Source organism: Magnolia sinica, chromosome 19 (genome assembly GCF_029962835.1).
Source record: "Magnolia sinica isolate HGM2019 chromosome 19, MsV1, whole genome shotgun sequence".
Classification (NCBI taxonomy): Eukaryota; Viridiplantae; Streptophyta; class Magnoliopsida; order Magnoliales; family Magnoliaceae; genus Magnolia; species Magnolia sinica.
Genome location: NC_080591.1, coordinates 55,140,504 through 55,162,535, shown reverse-complemented (window position 1 = coordinate 55,162,535; position 22,032 = coordinate 55,140,504).

The following is a 22,032-nucleotide window of genomic DNA, read 5'->3' as shown; positions in this document are numbered from 1 at the left end:
CATTTGGACCGATTGAAGATTTTTGAGAGGAAGCGAAACAAGGAGGAAGTCGAAGGCAAGAGAGAGAAGGTTACGGTGATTTGCGCGGGTCCGCCCAACCGACATCCATTGCGCAGGTCCACGTAACCAGACTGCCCTGCAGTCTGTGAAGATAAGGGGCTGTCATGCTGCTGAAATGGTTGAAGTCTTCAAGTTCCTTCTGTTCAAATTTAAAGGAGAGTAATCAACATAAGAGCATATTCCTCCTAAGTCCTAAGAGATGATTGAAATCACTAACGAAATGTTGCCAGATTTAATATTTGACTATGACAGTTGAACTCATAATAATTCCTTTATTCTGAGTAATCTATCTTAGAATTAAGGGATACTAGAAGGATGTAAATGAACTCAGTATTAATAAAGTATGATGATCGTTTTAAATACTCTTTCTCTGTTATGTTTAAATAAGATAATCTCCCAAATTAAACGCATTTGTTTTCCTGTCGAAACATCTTATAATTCTAAATCCAAGATGGTCGTCAAAATCACTTTGAATTCACAAGAAATTCTAGAAAAATTTAAAAAATTTCACAATTTTTGCTCAAGACCAAGTAAACACTGATTAGGTAACCTAATCTCCCAACTCCAACCTAAAATCTACATTATCCTCAATATAAAGGAAATAAGCATGTAATGCACATAGGACAACAAAAGTAAAGGAAAAGTGATGGGAAGATAATACTTGGACAAAGGAATCGAGATAGACTTTTCCACAATGATCTCAACATGAAAGCAGGTCAGAAGAGAGTGAAAACACGAAAGCAAATTAACCTAATGGCATAAAACCATCTAACCTAAACAACATAAAGCAAACTACCTTAGTCCTATGAAAGAAGGGAAAAACTACTTGATCATGCCACAAACTTCCTCTTCCGGCCAATATTTTGATAAGTTTCTCAGTAAGTTCCTCAACAGGATCATCCAAAAGCTCTTTTGCAATAGGCTTGGACGCCCTGGAGCATGACTTTCCAGAGAAACTTATGTACCTTATAAGGAATTTTTTGTTGAATTGCTTGAGGTATCCAGAGTATATACGATTCACCTGTGACAGAAGAAGTTTCAACATTAGTATCCCATGGTGTATCAGAAACTACAAGTAGATAAAGTTTAGAAAACTTCTCAAGAAGTAATGTAGTCTCAATATATTTGAAGTTTCAGACTTCGGTTCCATTGTCAGCTCCTCCTTTAATGGTAGACATTTAGGATCTGGGGAAGAAGAGGCTGCAGAATAAGAGTTCTCTCAATTAGTAACAATACCGAGATATTCTCTTGCGAGGCATCCACTATTTCTTTAACATAGGATCATTTGAATTTGAAAAATGTGTCAAGCAATCATCCAAAGAGTCAGAAATTTCAGCTAAGAGTGACTCGTTTTCCTCATTAAAGTCTATAATAAGATGCTCAAGGACTCCAACGCCCTTAAAAGTAGATGGAGGTAGGCTCTCTTGCTCCAACCCTGCACAGACAAATTGAGGGTCAGTAGACGAAGTATTAATGTGAGGACTTTGTTCATTGAAACTACTCAGAAAAGACATTGAATCACAAAAGTATATAACTCAGATGGTGGCCTCAACTAGGTAGTTTCAACTTTTAGAGTCATATCGAGTGGCTCATCCATCTCTCGAATCATATCATCATTCAATTCAAGGGAGTGGTCTAAACATGCCTCACAAAGGTTGGAAGGTTTAGGTGAAAGTGGTTCATTCTCCACATCTAAATTGGCCATGTCAGATAGGTGGAGTAGAACTTTTTATGCCTCGTGATCAACTTATTAGACCATAATTGAAGTTGATTCCAGTGAAATTTGGGTTGTGCCCTCATGAATCTCATCCCAATACTTTTCAGCTTCCAATTTGGTGCAGTACACACTTGGGATGGGATCGCTTTCCTCATTTTTTATTCCTAAATTCGATGAGGTTCGAATAAACTAACCTCTACCTCATCATTGAAATCCTGTGTGTCATGTGAGTGCAGTGTGTCACTATCATTATATTTGAAAGACACCCACGTCTCTTGACCATTCCTTCGAACCATCATTGAGATCGACTCATCAAGAAATTAAACCATATGCTCATTAATGGACTCCAACTCCTCATTCGTAATTCCAGAGTTCTTCAAAAGCGAGTTAGGATCACTTTCCTTGCATTGTATTTCTGGAATGAATTGTGGCTGGGATGAACGAGCCTCCTCTACCTTATCAAGGCACGAATTCAGCGCTTCCAACGATTTTCTAATTTTCGCAAGATAGGCCATGTTTCGCTGAAATGAATCTTCTTGGATTGTTTCTGGTTGGATCTCAAAGGTAGGGGATCCAAGAGAATAATCATTATAACATGTTGTTGGTTCATTTTCCTAATTTTAATGTTTCCACTGATCATAGTTATACAGGGCATAGGTGGGAGAGTTTGATGGTTGTTGGTACACATTATCACCCCAATAATCGCGATGACCCCAATAATCACGTACTGTTTTCTTAATCGGTGGGGTGTAATTATTCACCCTCATATGATCGCGTATAGACTTCTTAATCGGTGGAAAATTATATTCTGGTCGGTTCTCAATCATGGTTTCAGAAAAATTTTGAGATATAGGTTGTTTCCAAGCATAAGCATTTAACACGTTTTCACGGAACCTCTCGTTTTGTAGAAATAGATTACCATACTCACGTGCCCACTCTAGCCACTCTTGTTCGTTCATGGTGAAACCTTAATTCTAAATCTAATCCTAAAAAATAAAAGAAAAGATCCTACAGCAGTATGGAAAGTAGAAGGAGGAGAAGTTAGAAGGAAGTTACCAGGTTAGAGTGCCTATTTTAAGATCCAGTAAGAGAAAACAAAAGAAATTAGTTTCTAAAATAGAAAGTCTAAAAATATAAAGTTCCTAAAATTTAAACTAGAGAGTAAACTAATTTCTAAAAGTTAAAGAAAGGACAGATGAAATAAATTAGGAAAATTCCTAGAATAAAACCTAATTTAGAAATAAAAAATTATAAAAACTAGAAAATTAGAAAGAGATTACCAAAGTATATGTCAGAATCCTAGAAAACAGGAAAAACAGGTTAGTTTCTAAAAATCAAATAGAAAGAAAAATCTAAAACTAAAGTTAGTACAATCTTAATCTTAATCTAATTCCAAAACCAATTAATTTCAAAAATACATAGCCATTAGTCCCCGACAACAGCGCCAAAAACTTGTTCACTCCCCAAGTATAGGGTTGTGATGTAGTAATAAACTGAGTGAGACCAAGGTCGAATCTCAAGGGACTCGAACCGGTATGTAATCTGAAATTAAGTAGAACTAGAACTAGACTAAGATGAAATTTAAATTAACTGAGTATGACAGAATAATGGTGAAATGTTTATCTAAAACTTAAAGAATTCAGAGGTAGGAACTAGGGATTCAGAGGATCCACTTGTAGAGATCAGAGAGATCTTATGCTTGATTTAAGAACTCAACTGGACTTAGAGTCTCATTTTCATCCAGTCGAAGGGTGTAACCATAGAAATCAAAATTGAACTTCCTTTGATCTAGTTTTCAAGAGATGAAAGGTATATGAATTAGAATGGATTCCATCACCAAACCATGCCCGGGAGACAAAGCAAACAATAAAATTAAACTAATTAACAACCAATTATAAGATGTATGAAGGTTAGGAAGGGTACCGTCATCCGACCATGCCCAGGAGACAATGGTGAACAACAGGGCTTCCTGACGTCATAATCAAAATATGGAAAGGAGCTATCGAAGACCCATTGTAATTTTAGTCACAACGGACCATTAAAAACTAAAAACATTCCCTTAATTAAATTAAAATCAACATTAGTTCAGTTTAAACAAAAGGCAGAAGCAAAAAAGTCTCCCATCACGCTACAAGCTTCACCTCTTAGCTCTAGCTAAGAGGTTTAACCTAGCATAGACATAATTAGGCTAAACATCTTAAAAGAAATAATAAAAAGAAACCGTAAAAATAAACAAAAAAGAAAATCTTAAATACTACTCTCTCTCCCTGCTCCACCTCCACCACTTGCTAGATGCTTTGCTCTATCTCTTTCTCTTTCTTTTGTGGGCAATGAAGGCTGTGGAGAGTTGTGGGTGGAGAACTGACCTTGACGGAGACAATGGAGTGCATGAACGCACTCCTTTCATAGGTCGGTGACTGTGTTTACGCAGCAGAGATTCCTAGAAAGCTCTTTACGCATCTATGATGATTGGTGGGCCCATAATTAATAATGGCAAGAAAATTCACTCTGTCCAGTGGATTCACGTCGGAATTTTGGTCAGATATGGATTGATTTGGCTCGGATTTGGTTTGGCCCACGTAACTTTTCACTGCACCATTCATCTTAGACGGTTGAAAACAGATCTTCATTGCTTCCTGCAATTCTGTCATCTAGGCTTGGATGACAGGGAGCGTGGGCTTCTGATGGACGGTCCAGATCAGACCGATGAAGCACTGTGGTGGCCCACAAGATTCGTCCGCAGGCTCTGTTTGCGAAACAGAGCAATGCGCTGTGGTGATCGGTGGACCACTGATTGACGCCAGGTGTAAAATCTACTCCGTCCATTGCCTTCATGAAGAAAAACCGTCCAGATTTGCTTGGTTTTGGACCCCAACTGTGGTGGACCATGAGATCTTCATTCTGCCGTCCATCCCAAGTTTGAACACAGATTTCTTGTGATCGGGTGCATGGGACCAAAAGGTCACCATAATTGTAGTCGTTCCCACCGTACGGACACAATGGACGGTCCAGATCATACATATGTATGATGGGTGGGCCCTACTACTGTAAAACAGATGGACAACGTCCATCCGCTGCCTTTCACGTGAGTGGGATCGAGTCAGCGCCCGCTGACCGAGTGCTCTAGATCTAGTGCACCTTGAGTGCACTTGTGCAATGTGCACAAGCACGGCTGGTGGTGTCTACATGTGATGTTTATGAAAAATCTTCATCGTCCATCCATTTTTTTACCTCTTTTAAGGTGTTGAGAAGAAAATTGAAGCATATCTAGATACCAGGTGGGCCCCAATTCACTGATTTAGTGTCTGATCTGTCTATTGGGCCACTTCCAGAGGGATCCAATGGCTGAAAATTGACATGTACGGTTAATTTATGGTCCTCAGAAAATGTGTGTAGTTTTGAGCTGAACGGATTGTTGGAACCCCGTGATCTTGCATTCTGGACCAATTTCGGGCCACTTGAGTTTCCGTTTATCAATTTTCTTGGATCTCTGGCATGTAAATCCATCGAGCTTAGTCCCCGGGGGTTTGTCCCTTGCCTTGGTGCATTCTAAGTGTTAAATCCATGCTTTTTGTAACCTGATCCAGTCTAAGCTTGTAATTACACCTTGTAACACAAACACGATTAAATTGGGCTATTAAATGGTAACATGTTCATAAATCAAGGCAATAACTGGGTCTGAAATGCAATATTTGACCCTCAACAAAATACTTCAATGACATCAAAGTAAGTGTCCGATGTCATCGAAGGACAATCGATCACATCGAAAATTTAGTGAAAAATCAAGTTTTTTGCTAGGCAATTGGGTGTAAAGTTCGATTTCATCGAAGACCCATTAATTCCATCAAAGGTAATTTTCGATGTCATCGAAGCCAGTTTGATAACATGGAGAATTTTTTATTTTCTAGATCGACTTGCTGGATAGTTCTCAACCAATTTCGATTGCATAGAGTTATTCAATGACATCAAAGACTGTTCGATGACTCGAAGTTTGGGCGATGACATTGATAACTTACACAGTGCGAAAGACATGAGTTTTCTTGTAGTGTGGTCCAGAACCTTTGATGACATTGAAGTTCCATCAAAGGTACGCAGAGTGCGTAAAATTGAGGCAATTTCCAAAGTTGGCCGAAAAAAGCCTATATATTTGGGTTTTCAAAGGGATTCGAAACAAGAATTAGGGTTAGAGGAGTAGAGCCAAGGGTGTAGCATCTTCTAAGGAGTTCTTTCTTCTTCCTTAGTTTTTCATGCTTTCCTTTAAGAGTTTTTAGTTTAATCATATCTTTGATTGGCTAATCTCTTAGCTAAAGTTAAGAGGTCAAGCTTGTAGTTTATTTTGATGTTCATTCTAGTTTGATTCAGGTTATTGTTCAACTTTTAATTATTTCTAGTTTGAATGAAGGAATATTTTTAATTTTCTATGATTTATTATGATCGAAATTACAGTAGATGCTCAGGAACTTATCCGTTTTGCAAATTATGTGATCTATAAAATTCTTGATCCATCATCATCTATGGTGATGCATGAATTCCCTGTGATCATAAGATTTGTACTTCATGTGTGAACTAATTTTATGAAGTTCAACACCACATCATAATTTAACTGCTCCATTTTCCAACTGGATAGAGTAAGACTTTAATTGCAGTTGTGTTCAATTGAATTAAGTAGCATCATAATAGTTGCAAGTGGATCCTTGGCGCTCTAGTTTCCATTACTTTGATAGATTTAATTCACAATCTCTCTCTAAAATTAGAGATTTTAGATTACTAGTTCTAGTTCTAGTTATTTTCAAAATACGTACAAGGTAAGTCCATGTGGATTCGACCTCGATCTCAATGAGCTATTACTGCATCGTAGCCCTGCACTTGGGGTTGAAAAATAGTGGGCCTCCCTGGAAGAAGTCTCTATGTTCTCTTTCTTTGCTTTAGAATTTGTGTAATCCTTCTTCATGTGCCCTAACATCTTCTTCTTCTTCTTCTTCTTCTTCTTCTTCTTCTTTTTCAAAAAACTGTTTATCAGGCTTGCCATATATCAATAGAAATCATTACAATTCGGGGATTCCCTAGGAATAAAAGAACCTACGGGAAACCTATCATCACACGGTAGCCTAACTATGCACATCTCTCAAAAGAAAGGAAGAAAAAGGAAAAGCCGAATATGCACAATGAACGCCAAAACCACTCATCCCCTATCTTCCCTAGCCACTTCCCTAACTGATCCTAGCCCCACTTTGTCAAGGAAAAGCAGACCTCTGACCTGGGCTGGGAGGTCCGCCTAGGTCACCGACAGAAAGGATGCCTGCTCCCTACTCCCCAACCGGGCTGACGCGTCGGCCGCCCCATTGCCCTCTTTGAAAATATGACAAAACTAAAATAGCCCTCTGCGCATCAACCGCTTGATCCTCCCGATCCAGTACCCTCATTTCCAACCGGGGCTTGAGGATCCACTCAGGAAGTTCACCACTAGCTGGGAGTTCGATTCCACCATAACCATGTGAAAACCTCTTTCCAGACACTTCTCCATACTTTCTTGAATGGCCCTCAACTCCGCATTTACATTTGACCCCTCGCCATAGCCCGAGGCAAATGCAAACCTAAAAATGCACCTATTGTCTCTGTAAACACCCCCTCCGCCTGAGCTACCCGGGTTGCCAAGCGTCGACCCGTCCATGTTAATTATCACCCATCTAGGAAGAGGTCTAAGCCATCTCACAAACTTCTGGGACTACATAGGAGGGGACCACCCTTTACCAACAGCAGAGAAATTGTCCAGGTCACTGCGTTATTCGAAAAAACTGGGCCTATCTCCTTGGAAGGTCGATGTTGCATTCTCCCATTGTTCACAATGGAGAGCCACCATTTGGCTCTTATAATCACATTAGCCACAGATGTTACTTTACCGTCGAACAACGCCGCATTCCTACATTTTCCAAATACACCAAAGGATGACACTTGGAGCCACCTTATGCAGGATGGATACCATCGAGCTAATAGTGAACTCACCCCACCATCAGGCCAGCCTGGTTTCTATTGAAGAAGTCACTAAGATGTGGATGCCGAAAAGCTTCCCAAAATAGGTCTAAGCAGCCACCGCTAATTGGCTTTTCAGAAACAGGTGAGAGTTAGACTCCATCGAATGGCCCTGCACCCCAATAACTCTGTAACAAACGCACCTAGTGGCCAAGCTAATACCATGGGATTGCACTGCTTCATCCACCGTCTTCGCCCTCATTAAAACTCTCCATGTGAATAGGGAGATCCTTGGAGGCACTTTCCGTGCCAAACGCCTCTTGCCCAGGTCCTATAAGGGAGAGGAGTTCTACATTTTTCTTAGGCTTAAGAGATAGAGAACTCTCCAGAGGTTGAGAGAGGCTAAATAGGGGTATCCACACCTTCTGAGAGGCAGAAACCTTGGTGAAAGATGAAGTCCACTACCTGTTGAGGGAGGTAGATCAAGGCTGCCGACGGCAGAAGCTGTCATGCCCCAAACTCGGAAACCGGGCTCAAAAAATTCTTGATCACCGAATTTAGTGCTGACAGCCTCCATATTACCCCATTCTCGGCTCCCAGCATTCATATACCAGGTTCCGATCCTAGGATCCTACAAGGATGATTTTTAACATCAATTTGATTCGTAATAAGCATAAGCATAAGCATAACCCATGAAAAATAACCAAGATACCATCACAAAATCTACTATGATCAAAAGCTTTAAGGTACAATGCAAATAAAGGAAAATATAATATCGATAATAAAAAAAACTCCAGAAGCTCTGCGGCACGCTTCTGGTCCTGCTCAGCTACAGTCTAGCATCGCATGCACGGATCAATTGTGCATAAGCTTATAGAAAGCTTAGAGGGTGGTGAAGGTGTGTGCACAATATAAGTGTGCTCATAATGCAATATTAGACACTACGCCAAAATTGAGAATTTACAACGGACCAAATCCGTCGTAAAATCAAATAAACGACGGATTTCATTTGTCACTGTTTATTGGGTCTTTTTTTTTTACAGATAAAATCTGTTGTTTAATCTGCGACGGAAAATAAAAAATCTGTCACTAAAATTCCAAAAAACCATTGTCATTAAAAATATCAGTGACGGATAAGGTCCGTCGCTAATATGAGGAGCGACAGACCTCAAATCCGTCATTGACTTCCAACTTGTTCAGAAATTAGTGATGGATTTGGTCCATCGCTAAAATATTTGTGAATTAAAAAAAAAATATTGCCAAATTTATTTTATTTTATATTTTTTTTCGAATCTTACACTTGATGGTCATTCAAAAAATAATTCACACGATTGTTTAATAAGAATCCTATTTAAAACATGGCCATGAATCTTGTTCCACCATCCACTATAGTAAGGAAAATGATAATTACAAACACAATATGCTATAAAACAAAGTTTAAAGCAAGAGAAAATACATATTTGGATGAAAAAATGCTTAGGATGAGTCTCATGGCTTTAGTCGAGTCAATTTGTTGAGTTTATGGCCTTGTTATGGGTAGACTCGACGAGTTGTAGAACTATAGCTGATGATCTGCCTATTAGATGCACCCTCTTCGACATGAGATCAGTCCCTTAAAATATGAACTCACGCTAAGCGATTATGAAAACAATTAATTAACCAACTGATTTTCTGAGTGCATGAAGAAATCAAAAAGGAAAATATGATCTCATAATGTCACAAAGAGTTGGAGATTAGCATGTATGTGCTATTTTTCTACATCCAACACCAAATTTATCCTAATTTGATTATGTGCTATTTCTCCCACCAAAAACTTATTCTAGCATTTTAACACCATTTTATCACCATTTAAAACTCATTCAAATGTAAGTTATAATAGATCCCATTGGCATCAAACAATTTATTTAAAAAACATGAAGTAATAACATCAGTAATTAAGTAACATGTAAGATATACTCACCATGGAAGAATTCAATTTTGCTTGTAACAAACCATTATGATCCCTCAAGTTTCTTAGATTTCCATATTATGTTCTTTTCCTTCTACAACTTGGAAATGTTCTCGGCAGCCAATGCTACATCCGATTGAAGATTGCTGTTGTATTACTACAAACTCAATGTTATATTCTTACAACCACTTGTTAACATCCTGAAGAGATGCTATCTACTAAATCCAATAATACCCAGTTGGGGATTTCAATTGAGATTCATCCAAAATGAAAATTGAAATAAAATGAAATAAATTAATTAATTACACTAAACATTCGCATGCCCCGTTGATTGGAGGTTAATGACTCTTGATGGGCTTTTTCAAGCTCTCCTGACAAAGAAGCATGCAACTTTTCAGAAGCAACTCTTGCCTCAATCTCTTTCCTATGAGAATTCAATCACTACCTTTCTAAATGCACAAAAGGAAAGACACAAATATCAACAATACTTAATATAAAATATTCACAGAGAACTGCGGTTTTCTCAAATTCTCACCAATTTATGGGCTTTCCCTTTTGTAAGTTTCATCATGCAAAGAATTGCATTTCCCCCAAAGTCCGTAATCATTTCAATTAAATCTTTTTCCTTTTGCTTCATTTTTGCCTCTAAGAAAATATAGATTTCAGGTTGCTATCTACTACATTAGCCGACTAAAGAAGAGTTGGCTAAAGGCCTTTTTAAGTTGTCTAGGTAATGTTATAGTTCACCTACTCTATAATGCAAAGAAAATCTTTTTCTAAATGCATAAAAGGAAAGACACAAATATCAATCACTTGTGAATCACATTTCCCCCAAAGTCCGTAATCATTTTAATTAATTCTTTTTTCCTTTTGCTTCATTTTTGCCTCTAAGAAAATACATGATTTTAGGTTGCTATCTACTACATTGGCTGATTAAAGAAGAATGGACTGATATTTGACTCTAATATTGGCTAAAGGCCTTTTTCAGTTGTCTAGGTAATGTTATAGTTCACCTACTCTATAATGCAAAGCAAATCTTTTTCTTTCTTCATTTGTTTATTCTTCTTCTTATTCTTCTTCTTCTTCTTTTCTTTTAGATGGTTACAGGCGTGACTGAAAGACATTGGAATCTTTTGTTAGAGGTATAGGTCAGGTTGTAAAGGGCTAGGATGTTGGCATTGCTGGTAGCTTCCTGGAAGATAGAAAATTTGCTGCCAAAGTTGTGGGGTGCAAGATTTTTTCTAGCTACATTGTTGTGCTCACACCCTTACATGAGTGGGCAAAACAAATTGATGCGGTGGATTTCTCAAAAACATCATGATAGGCCTTAGGTTGGTTTCAATAGGTCCTCACTTCTGTTGGTGTGGTCCACTTGAGCTTTGGATCAACCTCATTTTAGGCTCATGCCCTAAAATGAGTTGGCAAAATGGATGGACTGCATGGATAATCCATATACATTACATGACCCCACGGAGTCGCAGCAAGGTTGGTAAATATCCAATAGCTACTACCTCTGTGTAAGTGTGGAGATTGAATGTCAGCCCTTGAAACACTTGGGCCCACCATAATGTTTCTAATAATTCCACTCCATCCATCATTTGGGTGGCATCATTTTAGGTGGTTGGCCCAAAAATGAGGCAAATTCAATATTCAAGTGTGCCACACGGTTTGTATTGAACTCTGATTGTTCAACTTCAATCATTTGTGGGGCCCATCGCGATGTATCTAAGAAATTCACTCTGTCTATCAGTTTTGCCAACTCATGTTATGGGATGAACCTAAAAATGAGACAGATCCAAAACTCAAGTGGGCTACACAGCACGAAAAAGTGGAGATTAAGGGTCAAGGGTCACAGTCCAAATAATTGGCATCACCGTGATGTTTTTGAGAAATCCATCATGTCTATCTATTTTACCACCACAAATTGAGACATGATCTAAAAAATGAGGCAGATCCAAAACTAAAGTAGGCTACACAACTAGAAGCAATGGGAATTGAATGCCATAATTATCAAACAAGTTTTTTTTTTTTTTACTTCAGATTTCATATTCAGGCTTTAGATTTCAGATTCAGGCATTAGATAGATTTTAGATTCTGGCTTCAGATTTTAGATTCAGTCTTTAGAATTCAGATTCAGGCTTCAGATTTCAGATTCGGTCTTTAGACTTTAGCCATAATTATCAAACAAGTTTTTTTTTTAAACTTCAGATTCATGCTTCAAATTTCAGATTTAGTCTTAGAATTCAGATTCATGCTTCAGATTTCAGATTTGGTCTTTAAACTTCAACCATAATTATCAAACGAGTTTTTTTTTTTACTTCAAATTCAGGCTTTAGATTTCAGATTTCAGATTCGGTCATTGGATTTCAGATTTAAGCTTCAGATTTTAGATTCGGTCTTTAGACTTCAGCCATAATTATCAAACAAGTTTTTTTTTTTTATTATTTTTTACTTTAGATTTCAGATTCAGGATTTAGATTTCAGATTCAGGCTTCAGATTTCAGATTCAGTCTTTAGAATTCAGATTTCAGATTCGGTCTTTAGACTTCAGTCATAATTATTAAACAAGGGTTTTTTTTTTTTTTTGTACTTCAGATTTTAGATTCAGCCTTCAGAATTCAGATTTAGGCTTCAGATTTCAGATTCAGTCTTTAGAATTCAGATTTAGGCTTCAGATTTCAGATTCGATCTTTAGACTTCAGCCATAATTATCAAACAAGTTTTTTTTACTTCAAATTTCAGATTCAGCCTTTAGATTTCAGATTTAGTATTTAAAAGCTTGTTGATTGATCCATGAGAGTTTATACACACCATCCAGCCATTTATACCAACTCACTTCAGGGTACGGGCTCAAAATCAAGACTTTTAAATTTTAGGTGGATCATAACACAGAAAATGATGGGTTTTCCACCGTAAACCTTTTTGTGGGGCCCACTGTGACGTCTATCTATCATCTAACCTGTCCACTAGATCACTTGGACTTGGACGTAAGGTCAAGGTTTTAACGATCCTAATTTTTATGACCCACTTAAGACTTTAACTAAATAAATTAATAATTTGATTTTACTCTTACTAATAAAACCAAACACTTAGCCTTTTTAGTAAGAGCATTCGTGAGGGATACGTTAAGAGATTGACTCTTAACATTGCATAATTTTGTTTTGCCAAATGCACAAAAAATTTTGGTGAAATATTTTAGAATTAGTATTCTTTCTCTATTTAAATGGAAGATTTAAAGAGACTTCTACCCAAATATCCTTCCAAAAGCTAATTCTAGGACCTTGACCCACCAAAAATCCAACTACAGATAATGGCTTGATTAGACTCTTGTCAATCCGCCTAATCGCCCTCCACATATAAGATCCAACCAGATAAAAAATTTAGCCACATACAAAAAATATTGGACCTAGTATTATCTACTACATACTAGTAACATACAACCAATATTGGGGCACCATACCATAAGCTACAAAAATTTCATGTCCCCCTAAACAAGGTATCCTCCATTGATAACATATATATATATATATTATAAGTTATTTATTTTCATTTACATTCGCAAATACGCTTATCATCCATCCAACTATTAACAACATTTACAAAAAATATAAGATATCCAACTAACTCTTAATAATAATTTGTAACTTAACCTACTGGAAACCGTCATGCACCAAACACAACTACACTGGGAACTTCAACAACATCCAACATAACTTTGATGCAATCTGGAGGGATGCTTGCATTATCTCTAAGAAGATGCCCACATGCGACAACTTGACTATGAATATCTATCAAATGACAGATTTGTTCCACTTGTAGAGGTGGAGGTCGAGGTGGAGCCGACTCATCACGACGACTTGAGGTCTTGCCAGATCGAAAAAATGCCTACAACAAATAATTCTTATTATTTTCATGGATAAATTAGTAACTATACATTATTCTTTAATTGTTAAAATACTTGAGAACTAGCAGTGCTAGGAGAGCATTGCATTGGTTGAACTAGACTATTTATTTAATTCTAAAATTCAGCCATACTTTCTTGAATGTTGGATATCATGTCGTGGCACTCGTTCATCCTGTTTTCCATTTGATGTTTGAATTTATTCAATGATGCTTTAACCTCAGCAATTTCGCCCTTTCCTTCTCTAATTTCATTAATGTAAGGGTTGAAGCAAGAATGGTAGTTTTTGAAATATGACCCAACCCCCTAACACGTCCTCTTTTATCATGACCACAAACCTAAATGATAATCCACCATTATTAGTAATGCATGTATATTAGTAACAAAAAAGGTTTAGAAAGCCAAGTATGTCAAAGTGAAGAGAATGAATGAAAAACCTGTGTAACCGAGTCGTGATTTAAATCATTATGTATACTAACTGGGTCAGTGGCAACTATTTCTTTTATTTTTTCTGTTGTGATACTTAGCTCCTGTGAAGGGAGAGACCCATCAGATCTAGTATGAGTTGCCACAAACAAATATGTTCTCGTGATTTGAGTATCTGGATTTTTTTGTTGTTGTAATTTACAATAAGGAATCATGTTAAGCATTCTATATTCTTAAATTGGATTAAAAGAAATTAAAGTTATGTTAAAAACTTACCATCAACTCTGCCGTCCTAGCAGATCCCTGTCGACCAGTCGTGTAAGGGAGCTTCATCTCTCTTCGGGATACCTTTTCCTTTCCATGAAGAGACTTCGCCACTTTTGTATATTCGTAATCAACGAATTTGACCCAATCTTCTAGCTTCACACCATTAGGACAATTTTTTCTGTCTGCATTATGATCATACTTATCCAATACACTTACTCGCAACCTGTTCTTCCAGTCCTTCCATAAATCACTAGCATTCTTAATTATACATGTTTTACTTCTCTGAATATCGACAACATCATATTTGGCCTACATATTCCATTACATAGGGCAATTGTTAACAAAGATTATATTATAAACATTAGAAAGTAAAACTCATGTATTTCAATGCTTATCAAAATAGTTGACCAAACATAATCCTTCATGGTATTTGGTACAAGCCGCCAGTCTTTGTATGAAATCGGACAATGTGTCCTGACCGCATTTCCCAAAAATGAGGAGAATTGGTTTTTGTTTTCTCCAATAATCTCTCCTTTTTCATTGATTGAAAGTTTTATCTTTGTGGTGCTTCCTGGGGCAGAACCAGAAGAAGGCCCTGCATACGACATAATTCTTGAAAAAAAATTAAGATTATTAGTCATTTAATATATTGATATATATTATAAAGAGATGAAGTTATACACATGCATATGTTTTTGCTGAATTCAAAAAAAAAATGAAAAGGAAAAAAATCTCATATAGAAAATGTAATTAAATTTACTTCAACTTGATATGAAACTTGATCAATTTCTTATCCACTTTCGAATACATGGGTTAGTTGATTCATCTTTTGTTAGTTGCTTCGGAACATCTAAAATAACATACCAGTCACCTCTTGTCGGATCCTTGCAATAAAAGACCTGAGCCGCCTGAGATGCATGGATAAATGGCTCATCCTCTTCCTTGATATTCCCTCTAAACCTTCCTAGGTTAACAAATATCAGATTTGTTTCAGGATCTACATAACATCCATTTGAAGTATCTTCGATATGCACCCAATCACAGTAGAATAGTGTTATCTTAAAGGTGAAGTAGTTTAATTTAAGAATTTGTCTAATGATACCATTGTAGGTGGCTTCCTGATCTACCAAGTTCTTATCCCTAGCACAAATTTTCATTTTCTTGTTCCACATTTTGGAGAACACTGCTTATCAACATGGTCCTACCAGTACAAAATACAATCATTAGGGCATGCATGTACTGTCTCATAGTTCATACCCAATGAACTGATCAACCTCTTTGCATTATAAGTACTATCTGGCAAGGAGTTCTCGTTTGGAAAATTTTTCTTAAGGAAGTTTAACAACTCTGTAAAGTTATTGTCTGACCAACAAAACTAGCCTTCATACTTAGCAACTCCATTGTCACAAACAACTTTGTATGCTCGGGTTTACACGATTGATATAGGGGTTGTTTTGCATCCTCCATTAACTTCATATATCGAGCCTCATCGCCTAAATCATCATGAGGTTTAATATCATCTTCATTATTAACCTCATCCATACATGCATCTAACTCATCGGGTTAAAAACGACCAAAAGCATCGTTCACCAAATCGACTGTTCTGGGCAGCATATCTTCGTTATGATTATCGATAGATGTACTCGCACCTGTTTCGAGACGTTGTTCCCCATGGAGAAACCATGTCGTGTACGTTTGATCTATGCTATTACAAACTTAGTGTTCAGAAATGGTTTCTAATGTCATCTTCCCATGTATAATACAACACTTGGCACAAGGACAGCTGTGCCAGTCATCCTCATTTGAATTTTGTTTCACGTACTCTAGAAATGTTACAACACCTTCCATGTATTCAACAGTTAACCTTCCTACTCTCATCCAATTCTTGTATGGTGTCATGGAAGCCATCTCTGGTAACACGTACATGATGTGTTTAAGTTAGATTACGAATGAGTATGTCTATCTAACTGACTAAATCAGTCGCCCATCCAAGACTAGATAGAGTGTAACGGTTTCATTTTTAAATTTAAATGCCTACACCGAAATTCTATCAGCATCTCCCCATATCTCTCTAGATATATTGATCTTGTATTTAATTCCCACATCAATTATCGACACAAAATGAGGATATTTGACAATGAAAATAAATGTAAGAAACATATCCAGAGAGAGGGAGAGATGATGCATAGAAAAGGCAAATTCATTTGAATTACTAAAATGAAAGCATTACATTCTATCCGGTCTTGAACTGTCCAAACAAGGACAATTTAAGAATTTTTATGCACCAAGGAGCACACTGTATCTATGCCTGGCCACATAAAACCCTCAAATGGGTAATTGGTTATCCTAATCTATATACAATTACATCAAAATTTGTAATCTAAATGAACATAATTCCAACTCATTTCTATATGTAGAATCGCAGCAATTAACCATTTAGAAGCATGAGTTAAATATATTGGACAGGAGAAAGTAAGTGGACCAAGGGCACTTACGTCATAAAAACCCAGGTCCAGTTTAATCCAAATCATGCTCTGATACCAACTTGTAACACCCCAGATTTCGAGGGTCGAGCAAAGCTCAACTCCTGAGATCTAACGCATCACTTATACAACATAGATAATGATGTTTAAATGTTATCCATGTTAGTGCATTAAACATGAGGGGGATTATACTAAAATAGCATATCATACTCCAGAGTTAATATAATTAAGCAAGTGAAAGACTTAGATAAATATATAAAGTATATATGTGTTTCATAACCTCCAGAGTATGAGTATAGTACCGGGCTGAATATAAACATGGATTGTTTCAAATTTTACAAAATATCAAAATGTACATGTCCGACTAATCCATATAATCCCTGTGATCCCATCGATCAGTGCATGGTCTACATAGACCCGCCTGATAGCTGTACATAGGAGAACTCCTCGTTATCGTCAAAGAAGTCTATCTCAGATGTATAGACTCTGACATCACCTACATCTACAACAGAGTCTGGTTAGTGTTTTAAAATACCATCCCAGAGTGAGAGTGAGTGATCAACTCAGTGGTAGTATAAGGCAAAGGTTAACGTGTTGTCAATTCAGTCAAGCAGTAATGATAAAGCAATACAACAGTCATGTCCTAAGTACTCTTATTAATGCAGGGATGATATGCTGTAACGATACATGTACTCGCACGAAGCTCCCTCACAAGCGACTTTGTCGACCATTCGCGCATGACAAACTCCCTATACGTGCCCTTCATCACCAAAGCACATGCAATGCGATGCATGTTTGTGTTAGTTAAGTACTTAATTAGGCTTATTCATACAACAGATTTGAGAAGCTAAGGCACCTCCCTTTTTATCACTAACCCCAAACGGAGATCCATCTAGGGTTGTCAATCCTAGTTAATCACATACGATAGGCAAGTTGTAGGGCATCACCCCTAATGAAAGCGGTGGATAGGCAAGTTCAAGAGTTTATACTCGATGTCACTACGGGGAGTCTTGTCACCTCAGCGTACGCCGACAGCTCGAATACAGTATCCCATACAACCGTATTCGGCTCACGAGTTTGGGTTGCTCACTGGTCACTACGGGGAGGCTCGTTACCCCAGTATAGGCCGACAACTCGACTACGGTGTCCCATACCACCATGCTCGGCTCATGAGTCTTAGCGGATCGTGGTACCATAGTTGAAATAAGTTTTACATTGGTAAGTGGTACCTTAGATTCAAGTAGTAGTGTTCATACATAGTAAACACATAATAAGCTAATTGAGTTATTTAACAAGTTCGATTGGTACGAGCGCACGGTGAATTAATCGACATGGAGCGCATAAGAACTCCACGTGGCCTAACCACTATTGACAATCGTCGTACGGATTGGATTCATTGAATGTATCCAATGTGGCGAGACTAATTCGGTCACTCAATCGAGAACCGTTACCGATTGCCTGGACTACATTGTAGTCCCAATCATACTCAAATGCAGCATGTAGATACATGTGACAATCATATAAGCATTTAACAATGATCCAAGTATAACACTCATTTGAGCATTTTATCAAACATATTGAACATATTACAGAACATAATTACAATTCATCCATAACTTGCGTAGTTAAAATCAAGGTCACATAAAGGAAATCATACATATAATTAAGGTAATTGAGAATCCTATCTCAACACCCTTATTAAATACAATTCATCAAACAATTTCTCATTCAAACATTTTATTAAACACTTAGCCTACACATTACCAAATACATAGACTAGATTAGTTATGACATGAACTATAGCAATTTCCTACGCAACATAGGCTATAACGCATATAACAAACACGGATCTTAGATTAGATATCATGACAAGCACAAAATCATAATTTCAAGTTCATTCAAACATTTCGACAAACACATGGAATGCATATTTATCCAACATAGTTCATACATGTATAATATATGGAAAATATTTTAACTAAGATCATCTAGCAGCAATCAAGTCAGACATAAATCATTGCCAACATTGAAAGCCTTGAAAACCATAACCTAAACATTTATAGTCGCACCTTTCATCAGAATCCTCATTTCGAACATGGTTCGAATCCTACGTTCCCCTATACAGAGCAACGAGTACCTAAATCATGAAATAGGTTAGCTATTTCATTGATTACTCTATTTGAATTCCTAAATCAAGATTAAGGTTAGGATTTCTTAACCAAATCATAGTTGAAACGATTCACGTAGCGATGGTGGGGAGGTGAATCAACACGTGGAGTAGTGGGAGTGAATCCCGGCAACGATCTCCCGAACTCTCTCTTCTCCTCACTCTATTCTCTTCTTTTCTCTCTTCTCTCTCCTAGGGTTAGAGAAATTCGTATGGAATGGGAATGATGTGGTTTAAGGGCATTATATAGGCCCAGAACTGATGTCAGTGGCCCCAAGGCCATAGTATACTTAGGTTATAGCTAAAGGGTGTCTGTTTCGGGTAGACGGTACACATCTGGAGGTCCATTACCTGTCTATGTTACAGAGTAAGTTCCCTGACATGGATCTAGGCCAGGATGCGATTTCACCACATTTGGATAGGCCAATCAATCACGACGGACCTGTATCAGATCAACAGTTGTTGTCACTCAATCAGGGCCACAAGTATACGGATATATGTAGGGAAATTTCCCTGATCCATGGGTGTCGTTCGGTCAAAAACTGTGGTCTAAAATCTTCAATTTCACCCGTAAGCCAATGGCCCAATTTACTTAAGTTCTGGTTCATTTTCTAAAGATATTCGCATTTCTCACATACTTTGCTCAGGGCTCAAGGTGTGTATTTCTAGATACTATCTGAGCTTGATTTCCGCGATGGTTGTCAAGCCCAATAAGACGGTCATTAGCCTATAGTTTCTCATCATCAGACTTTCGACGTGTGGTCCAGGTCCGATACGAAGTTTCAATGTGCTCCCGAGAGCAACCGGCTTTTGAGATTTCTCCAAGGTTTTTAAATAGTGTTAAGTCAGTAATTTTAATGGGTTTGGATTTTACCATTCGTATAGATAGTGGTTCTAGCTAATACACCAATGAATTCAGTTTAATACTTAATTACTTTTCGTCTAACTTCTACAGAATACGGTCCTTAGGAATTTCTTCCTAAGGTGGTACTCGGGCCTTTGTAAGGATTTTTCCGAGATGCTACACCTTCTTCTTTAGCTCTAAGGAATGTTAATCTCCTAAGCTCCTTCTTTGATGGAGGATGATGAAATTTGGATGGTTGGATGGTGAGATGAGGGGCTAGGAAGTGGGCCACACCTAGCTCTCTTTGGGAAGAGCTTGGACGTTGACTCTCTCTTGGGGTTGCTTGGGGAATGGGGTGAGAATGAGAGAGAGAGAGAGAGAGAGAGAGAGAGAGAGAAGTGATGGGATGAAATGAGATAGGTGAGTGATGTGTGAGTGATGGGTGGAGTGGCTTTGTAAGAGATGGGATGAAAATGTACGGGTGGAGAGAGAGAGGCAGAGTTGACTTTGGGAATGGGAGAGGGATGGGCTAAGTACTTGCTTGAGGTGATCGATGGATGTGATGTGTTGTAGAGATTTCCTTGGTATTCGTAACACGTGACATTTTCCTTAAAATAAATGTGAGCTCACAACTCCTGGCCTAGGTATCGCATCGGCACGCGAGACACGGTATTGGAACCGGGCGACGGCGTGGTCGATAGGATACAAGTTTTGAGTCGAGCCGATATAGGTTGACAGGGTGCGACTCAGGGTTGCGTGCAAATGCTATCTACGCATCACGAGTTGTCAAAATTAGACTTAGAGGACAGTGGGAGTCCATGAAATGGTACGGTCTAAGATACGGGCCTTACAGAAGCGGGCTAGCCATGCCTAACACTTGCTTAGCTTTCACCTGTAGTAGAGATGGAGGTACTTGAGAGGTGGCTAAACGGTGGAGCGGGCCGAGATCTGTCCAGTTGTCGAACCAAAAACTGCATTTACCGTCTCCTAGGGTCCACTGCAGCGACGAATTGACCATGGGAATCATCGCATGAATCCTCTTCCACAGAGGAGAGGCGAACACAGCTAAGTTAGACGGACCGAGATTGGCAATATCCCTGACGTACTTCGCTAACATGAATGCACTCCACAGACCCTTGACTGGAGTGTATTTAATGGCCCAGGCCATCTTCATCTTGAAAGCTGTCATCATGTCCTTCAACCTCCCAATACCAAGCCCCCCTTCCTCCTTTGGGGTTGCAATCACCTTTCATCTTTTCCAGTGGCATTTGTTTTTGCCTTTATTCCAACCCCAGAAGAAGTCCACAAATTTCTTTTCTAGCATGGACAGAACAAGAGACGGGATCTGGGTCATTGCCAAAGAATGAATTGAAACGTTGCTTAAAACTTGGCGAACCAAGACAGCTTTTCTTGCCTAGGAGAGGCACCTCGCCTGTCAGCCCCTAATCCGCGCTTCCACCTTATCTATCATAGGTTGAAAGACTATCGCTTTTAGCCTACCCGCTGCCAAGGGCACCCCCAGGTATGAAAACCCCACTGACGCTCTTGCAATCCCAAGAACTGACTCGATCGCCCTCACCCTCGCCTCAGGGAGCTTGTGGGAATGAAAGAAAGAACATTTTTGCTGGTTCCCCTTCTAACCCGACGCAGATTGGTAAGAGTTGAGAAATGCTTCTGACCTGACAACAAATGAGATATCACTGGGCAACCATTTCTAATCTTGTACAGCTTACAGAAGCCCCACTCACCCAATGATTTGAGCCCTCTACTCAGAACCTCTGCCACAATAATGAAGAGACTGGGAGAGATAGGGTCCCCCTGCCTCAGACCTCTAGAAGACTTGAAAAAACCAGCACTCTCGCCATTAATAAGTACCGCGAACCAGTTCTTCACCCAGCACTTCTCCACCAGCTCGATCCACAGGGCGCAGAAACCGAACCGCTGCAAGACATGCTTTAGGAAGTCCGTCCCAATCCAGCCTATCACAAGTCTTTTTCCATATCCATCTTCAAAGTTATATTGCCACCCCTCACTTTTCTGTTCATTTCTCTAAATAGCTCCTAAGCTAGAGCTATGTTTTCCACTATGTACCTTCCCTTAATGAAAGCCCCTTATTCGGCCGAAATTAGGTTAGGCAACATCGTACTCAACCTGGATGCCAACACCTTCGAGAAAATCTTATACAAGCAGTTATAGAGGCTAACCGGTTTGTAATCTGTGAAGGTTTTAGGCGAGGTCAATTTCAGAAC